This window comes from Berghia stephanieae, chromosome 1, assembly GCF_034508935.2.
Source record: "Berghia stephanieae isolate SIO BIC M18660-M18661 chromosome 1, UCSD_Bste_1.3, whole genome shotgun sequence".
Taxonomy (NCBI): Eukaryota; Metazoa; Mollusca; class Gastropoda; order Nudibranchia; family Aeolidiidae; genus Berghia; species Berghia stephanieae.
The window spans coordinates 42,777,283-42,786,206 of NC_088360.1; positions in this window are offsets into that span (position 1 = coordinate 42,777,283).

Here is an 8,924-nt window from a genome sequence, read left to right on the forward strand (position 1 = left end):
TAGGACATTTACGATCATTTCTATCTACTTTTCTTGTGCCCCATCTACCCCTTTCTATATAAAACAAGTGAGAACTCAATCTGATTTTTGAGATGGCAACTCTGTAAGATTTATTACACAGTTTCATATATGGTTCTAACTCAAAGGTGTCTTTAATGTGTTTATACAGCCGTCCAGACGTCGTCATCGACATCCCAGCGTGCCACACTTGTAGAAACATATCATTCAAGCGTTGTTTTACAACCGCCAGAAAGTAATTCTCATTTTTCACATTTTGTTTAACCCAATAATGGCCCATTCCACTCCTATCCAGTAACTGCTTCACCAGGCTTACCCAAGTTGTTGTGTTTGGTTCATTAAATGTGACCAAATGTAGCATTTTGCCAGACGTGTTTTTGTGGTAAGTGATAGGTCGTGGGATGTGATTAGGGAATGCATTTTTGAAAATTTACTCTTGGCCAATGCAATTCGTCTGATTTCTGCATCGCATTGTCCATCTTCTGTCAATAATGGTCCTAGATATTGGAATGACTTTACTTGCTCTATGATCTTTCCATCTATTTCAATTGATATTTTCCCATTGTTTTTTCTCTTGCTAAATAGCATTTTTTTTTCTTTTGGTTTATTTTCACATTCATGAGCAGGCCAAACTTTTCACTTTCAGTTTTGACTATATCTACAATGGCTTGTAGATCTTGTTCAGTTTCTGCTATAAACACTGTATCATCAGCATAGCGGAGATTATTAATATTCACTCCCCCAACATTAAGACCAGGCAGGTGTTCCACGTTCCTGAATATTATGTCTGTGTATAGGTTGAATAATGCTGGGGATAATACACATCCTTGACGTACTTGAATGGTTAGGGGCTCAGAAATATCGTTGTTGATTCTGATTTTTGTTACCTGTTGCCAGTACAGGTTTGATATTACAGCAATGTAGTTATCATCTGTGTCGGTGGTTCTGAGAATTTCTATCAACTCCTTGTGTTTAACGGTGTCAAAGGCTTTTGAATAATCAATGAAGCAGGCATATATATCTTTTTGAGTATCTATATACTTTTCTATGAGCATTCGAAGATTGAAAATGCCCTCTCGAGTACCACTTATTTTCCTAAATCCTGTCTGCTCTGGGCCGACATTTCTGTTGATCTTGTCGGATATTCTTCTGAGAATAATGATTAGAAGGAGCTTTAGGGTATGGCACATAATACTAATGGTTCGGTGATCTGAACACTCTGTGGATTTTGATTTCTTCGGTAGTACTATAAAGACAGATGTTTTCAAGTCTTCTGGGATGTACGCTGAGCTGTACATATCATTGCACAGGTCTGTGAGTTGTTCTTCACCAAAGTTTCCCAGTGCTTGTAGGGCTTCTGTTGAGATGTTGTCCACACCAATGGCTTTTCCTTTGCTCATCTGCTTCAAGGCATCTTTAACTTCAGATTTGATGATTGCTGGCCCTTGAAAGAAGTCTGCGATTGGGTTGTCTGGTCTACTGTCTTTAAAAAGGTCTTCCACATATTCTTTCCATCTTTCTGTGATTTTTTTCACTTTCAAACATAATATCTCCGTCTTTGCTTTTGATGCATCCGCTAGTTGCTGTTGGTTTGGACGTCATTTGTTTGATCTCTTTGAACATGGCTTTGGTTTGATGTTTTTCTGTTAGGTCTTCTATTCTTTTACACTTTTCGTTTGCCCATTCCTCTTTTGCTATTCGACATTTCTTTCTTATTTCTTTATCAAGCTTTTCATAATCACCAGTACCTTTCTTCCGTTTTCTTTTTCTCATGAGTTCGAGAATTTCTTTTGACATCCAAGTTTGTTTGGCTTCCTTTTTACATTTTGGTAGTATTTTTTCCTGCGTGTCAGTAACTGCTGTTTTCAGGCATTCCCATTTGGTCTCTATTTCTTCTTCTTTATTTCTAGGGACTTGCTCCTCAGTTTCTTCCATCAATCTCTCAAATCTGTTTTTTACAGTAACTGCAAAATTTTCTCTGACATCGGGGAGCTGGAGAGCTGTCAGGTCAAGTTTGGGTGTAAGTTTTGTCTTTTTTGGAATTTTCAGTTTACAGAAGAAATTTGCTAGGACTGGGTTATGGTCTGAACCTATATCCGCCCTGGATAAGTTCTACATCTCTTTACACTGTTTTTGAAGCGTTTCTTTACCAGATGTAGTTTATTTGGTTTCTTTTCACATCACCCGGGCTCTTCCATGTGTACAAGTGTCTTTTGGGGTGTTTGAAGAAGGTGTTCATAATACTGTATTGTCTCTGTTCACAGAAATTAATTAGCATTTCACCTCTCTCATTTGTTTTTCCAAGGCCAAATTTACCGACACTACTTACATACACCTTTAAGATTAAATTGAGATAAAAAGAATTAGATTTGTTAATGACACAAAAGAAGGAAAAGAAAATATAGCACATGTCTGTAGTTTTTAAATTGTAGAAGAAAACAATGGTCATCACCAAAACAAAAGTGCATTGAAGTGCATTTATTATATTCAAAACTTCATTGTGATTAACAATGAAATGAGCTATTTGCAAAAAAAGCTAGAAACTTAGGTATAAACTTTCAAAATGACTTATCTATGGAGAAACACATTAGCTATCTTTGTAAAATATTGAATTTCGAACTGAGAAAGATTTCACATTTATAATTGTTTTTAAATAGTTCTGCCCTAAAAACTCCTTGTTTCATTATTTACATTTTCTAGGATAGATTACTGAAATTCGCTTCTTCATGATATTCCAGATTATCTCCTTCACAAATTGCAGATAGATTAAAACCAGTTTCCGTTTATGGATTATTTTTCATGATATGAACGTCTTAAGCATGTTTTGTGTATAGTAATAATAATAATAATAATAATAATAATAATAATAATAATAATAATAGTAATAATAATAGTAATAGTAATAGTAATGATAATAATGATAATACTAATACTAATATTAATAATACTAATAATACTAATTAATACTAATAATACTAATAATACTAATAATACTAATAATACTAATAATACTAATGATAGTAATGATAATACTAATACTAATATTAATAATACTAATAATACTAATTAATACTAATAATATTAATAATACTAATAATACTAATAATACAAATAATACTAATAATACTAATGATGCTAATAAAATTAATGATAATAATGATAATATTAATACTAATATTAATAATACTAATAATACTTATTGATACTAATAATACTAATAATACTACTAATACTACTAATACTAACAATAGTAATAATACTAATAATACTAATGATACTAATGATAGTAATGATAGTAATGATAGTAATAATAATACTAATAACAATAATAATCATAGTAATAATAATGATAATAATAATAGTAATAATGATAATGAAAATAATAATGATAATAATAATAATAATAATAATAATAATAATAATAATAATAATAATAATAATAATAATAATAATAATAATAATAATAAATGATTATTATTAATAATATCTTTATTGTCCTAATAAAAGTGGCAATTTGTCATTTGGTTACGCATGATCTGTTATTGTAGCTATATTTGTATTGAAAAGGTGCCTATTTGGAAGAGGCGCGGTAGAAATGATATACATTATCATTATCATTATTACATGTTTAATTCATTTGAAATGTTGGCATTGAGCAAATAATTCATTTCTATGCCAGTCTATTTTGGCTTCTTTTCTTTTGTCGGCTCTTTGTCACCCATCTTTCCATTGTTGTATCCTCTGTATCTCTCTTCTGTATTGCTTTTTGTTCCTCTTTTATATCGATATTTAAAAAATTAAAAAATACAAACTGCAGACTGTCTGGCAATAGTAAAATAGTGGTTTATAAAATTTACCCATTGAGTTTAAGAACGACTTAGAATGCTTCCAACATGCTTTTTGTTTTTGTCTTGGGATGAGATTACTTGGTTTTGTCCTGGCCATGGCCGGATACACTGGTTGGGAGGGAAACAGTCAAATGTTTTGGGAGGTGATAGTTTTTGTCTTGTAAATCATCCCTCTGTTATGTATTGTATTTTGTTTACATATTATATACTATGTGTAAACATTTGAGTGTATTCCGCTTTGTGGGGACCTGTGCTTGTGTCTGGATGAGACTTTTAGGTGATCTCAAACTAAGTACTTTGTTAGTGTGCTATTAGAATGTACATCTGTTTCCTATTTGGATCAATTCCCCTTTATTTCACATTTCTTGTGTGCTTTAATTGTAATTCTAGAACTTTTTATTATCCCATTTTCTTCTGATATGGCCTTAATGTGTTGCAAGCTCGAAAAACCCTTAAACAAAAATCTATGCACTTTTTTTTTAATTTATGGATTTTAGTTAATGTTTACTATGTCATTGTTACATATTTTGAATAAAAGTATTGAGCAAATATGTTTTAAATTTATCAGGCTTATGTTTTCCTAATGGGGGATCAACACAAACAACGACCGCAATCATGGTCCTTTGAGATTACTCTTGATCATTCTTCTATGTTTGTCAACTTCCTTTTTCTGTTTTTTTTTTTTTTTTTTTTGCCGTGGAATAAGCAGTTGTGAATGTTCGGTGCCACACCTCTAGCATTTAGGTTTTAATATCAGATTTCATGTTGTGACAATATTATACTTTTCCTAGATGTTATTTTAAGATGAGGGAGACAATTTCCTGTGTATTGTATTGTGGGACAAAACTAAAAGGGCCTTAGAAAATTCTCGATAGTGGGCAGGGAGGTACTTGCCATGTCTTCTATCCCCCTGTCTGTTTTCCAATTGCTTTCTGTCTTGGAATGAGATTACTTGGTTTAGTCCTGGCCCTCATTGGATACCTTGGCTGGGAGGGAAACTGTCTAATGTATAGTTAGTTTGGGAGATATTTTTTTCATTGTAAATCATCTCTCTGTTAGGCACTATGTTTCTTTATTTTATATACGATTTGTAAAACATTTGAGTGTATTCCACTTGGGAACCTGTGCTTGTGACTGGATGAGACGTTTAGGTGATCTCAAACTAAGTACTCTTGGAATTTACTCTGTTCCCTATTTGAACTATTCACCTTTATCTTACTTTTTCCTCCAGTCCTTTTAATTGTATGTCTAGAACTTTTTACTATCCAATTTCCATCCTTTTACTGGCGCTGATATGACCTAAATGTGTTGCAAGCGCCGTAAAACAAAAACAAACATCACATCATGTGATTTTGGAAACGGCTGCTGCTATTCAGTTTGTATTGCGTATTACTTGTACCAGTAATGCAAATATATTTTTAATTCAGCGAAGACCCAGAGAAAGCATTGATTTGTCTACAATTTGGTACAGGTCTACAACTATTCTTTCTAGCTCTAACATCCCTTTTGTCTAAGACAGTGGTTCTCAAACTTTTCCACAAAAAAAAAATTAATCAGCAGTCCCAGACTTACAATTTCGATGAGTCAGACTTTGTCTAGCACTGTTTCATAAACAAATCTTTATTGCTTTCCATGCCCCAAAGGGAAATGGACAAACTCCAGAAGTGGGTGAAGTCGTCGAGGTGTCCTCTATCCCTCTTTACCAGTTTTTCCTTTCTATATTGCTCTGTATTGAGATTGCTCTTTTTTTTTTGGAAGTGGCTTCCAACTTTTCTGTGTAAAACTGATTTGTTTTTTGGGCAACTTAATGCCCGGCACCTTCACAGTCTTATTGAAGCTATCTCTTGACAGAGAAGTCATTCCTGAAAAGAATACACAACAAAAATTCATTGACAATATCTTTAAAATACAAATACTGAATTATTGAAGGAAAACAAAAATAAACCAGAAGAGACAGAACTGTGATAATAAATTCACTTACCCTTGATTTAATCTTTTCATTCTATCATTATTTTAGAGATATCTCAGAAAGAGAGTTGCCACTATTGGTGTACGTACCTCAGTATTTGCAATTAGCAGACATTGTTAGCTATCAAAACCAATAGTTCATGAATGTTTAATATCTTAATCTGTACCAATCTCACACAATGATATGATATGATATAAGTCCAGATTTATGTAGGCTTTTACAGCCTTTTATCTGCTCTTGTGCATTTGTGAATGTATTTAATTCACGTCTCGCAAAACTGGGCATGCCACATAGTGGAAGGAGGTGTCTGAATTTAACTTTACAAACAGTATTTTTCTGTTTCACAATGAGCATCAAGATGGCACTTGAATGCCTGCAATAAAGGGGCGTCGACAACTGTTGCAGGCAGGCGGTTCCATTTGTCGACTACCCGAACTGAAAAAAAAAAGTTCTGCCTAAGGTTTAGAGAACACCTTTCCTTGGAAAGTTTGAATCTGTATCCTCTGGTGGTGCTAGTGATTTAGAAGGCTCATGTTTAGAGTATAAATTATGCGTGTATTTGAACACTTCAATAAGGTCTTCTCTGTTTCTCCTACACTGCATGCTAGGTATTCGTATCTTTTTCAGTCTTTCTGTGTATTCTAGATCTTTGAATCCAGGAATAACCCTAGTTTCGCATCTTAGAACACTTTCTATGAGGTCTTTGTCTTTCTACAGTCGTGGTGCCCATGCTACATTGCAAAATTCCAAGTGGGGACGTACAAGTTCAGTGAACAATTGTCTCCTGTTATATCTATCAAGATGAGTGAACGACCTCCTAATGAAGCCAACGATTCTGATTGCTTTATTTACTTGGGTTTCTATGTTCTTAGAGAACTTCAGTTCCTGATCTACTATCTCACCTAAATCTTTTTCCTCTTCAGTAGGCTGAAGTATGACAGTCTGATGTACTGATGGTGCGGGTTTCTATATCCCAAGTGCAAGACATGGCACTTGGCTGCATTAAACCTAAGCTGCCATTTATCAGCCCACTGTACCAAGCTGTCAAGATCACTTTGGAGCTGAGCTATGAATTCTTCCTTGTCTACTCTAGAGAACACCTTAGTGTCATCTGCATACATTTGGCACAGAGAGTCCACAACGTCTGGAAGATCGTTAATAAATATCACAAACAAACAAAAAAAAAACAATATCAGAAGGCAGACATTTTCCTCAGGAATCCAAAAAGCACTTTGAGGAACTGGGTTCGAAATATAAGTCAAAACATAAAGGACAAACACAAACAACAGTAGGACACAATAAACATTACGTCGAGTGGGGAAGTACCTGAAAAAAAAATTGGAGTGAAATTCAGTATTGTATTTGAACCAAAAGCTAGAGGTGCCTAAATGAGTCAATAAAATGGAGAGAAAGATAAAGGGAGTAAATGTGCTCATAAATAAGGGAACAACACAAAACAAATGACGTTTCAGCCTTTGGCCTTTTTCAAGTAAACATTATTATAATTATTATTGTTATTATTATTATTATTATTATTATTATTATTATTATTATTATTATTAACATTATTATTATTATTATCATCATCATCATTTTATCTATTTATTTTTTTATAATCAGGAATTCGCATCTCTGCTTCTATATTTAATTTTGATCAGCACCAAATTGCACTGTAACAAAATACGTCTATTATATTTTTTGTCAACTTGACTACAAGACTTTATCTTATTGACTCATTTAGGCAACTCTAGTTTTTGGTTTTACAAGACTTATTCTAGGAGAATTTCTGGGTGGGGATCCTGACCTCCCATAGTGGGCAGGGATGTAAATACTGGGTCTTCTATCCCCTTATATCTGTTTTCCAACATGCTTTCTGTCTTTGTCTTGGATTGAGATTACTTGGTTTTGTCCTGGCCCTGGCTGGAGTCCTAGCTGGGAGGGAAACAGTCAAATGCATAGTTATTGTTTTGGGGATGATATTTGTTTCCTTGTAAATCATCTCTCTGTTATGTATTATTATATTTTTATTTTGAATTTATAATGTAAGCATTTGAGTGTATTCCTCTTTGTTGGATTTTGTGCTTGTGTCCGGATGAGACTTATAGGTGGTCTCAAACCAAGTACTTTGATAGTGTGCTCTTGGAATCTACATCTGATCCCTATTTGTTCCCAGTTCCCCTATGTCTTACTTTTTCTGGGTGCTTTATTTGTAATTCTAGAACTTTTTACTATCCCATTTTCTTCCTTTTTACTGGCGCTGATATGATCTAAATGTGTTGCAAGCGCCGTAAAACCCGTAAAAACAAACACAACTAGAAGAATTTCCAAGCTAAGATTTCTCTATATATTTTAGAACAATATAGTTTTATTTTTTGTTTTATCTCTCTCCTTTATCTTAAATATAACTCTGAAATGTATCCTTCTTCTCCTATTCTCCCACTTTCTCTCTCTCTCTCTCTGTGAGTCTGTCTGTCTCTCTCCCTCTCCTTCTCTTACTCTTTCTTTCTCTCTGCCCCCCCCCCCCCCACCCAATCAATAAATATATATATATATATATATATATATATATATATATATATATATATATATATATATATTTTTTTTTTTTTTTTTTTTTTTTTTTTTATTTTTTAAATCTTACTAGGGGAGGTAGGAGGCCTATAATAACAATATCAATATCAGTGTCTAGTATTCTTCAATAACACCTACCCCCACCCGTCCCCCTTCCTTATTCTTGAGATATATATAGTTTTGATCTCATTACTTCATCTCATTGTCTTTCTCTCTCTCTTCCTCCCTTGCACGGACACACACACACACACATATACAAATACGCACACATTTTACCTATACTATTATGAGAATCTAATATATATATTTTGTGTTTACTTGAAGAAGGCCAAAGGTCGAAACGTCGTTTGTTTTGTGTTGTTCCCTTATTTATGAGTCACATTTACTCCCTTTATCCTGCTCTCCATTGTATTTGAACAATGCTATATTCGTGGATGGTCATGAACAATAGAACACCAAGATATCTACAATGCCAAATGCTATTGTGGTGTTCTCTTTTTACAACCTTTCGTACATAT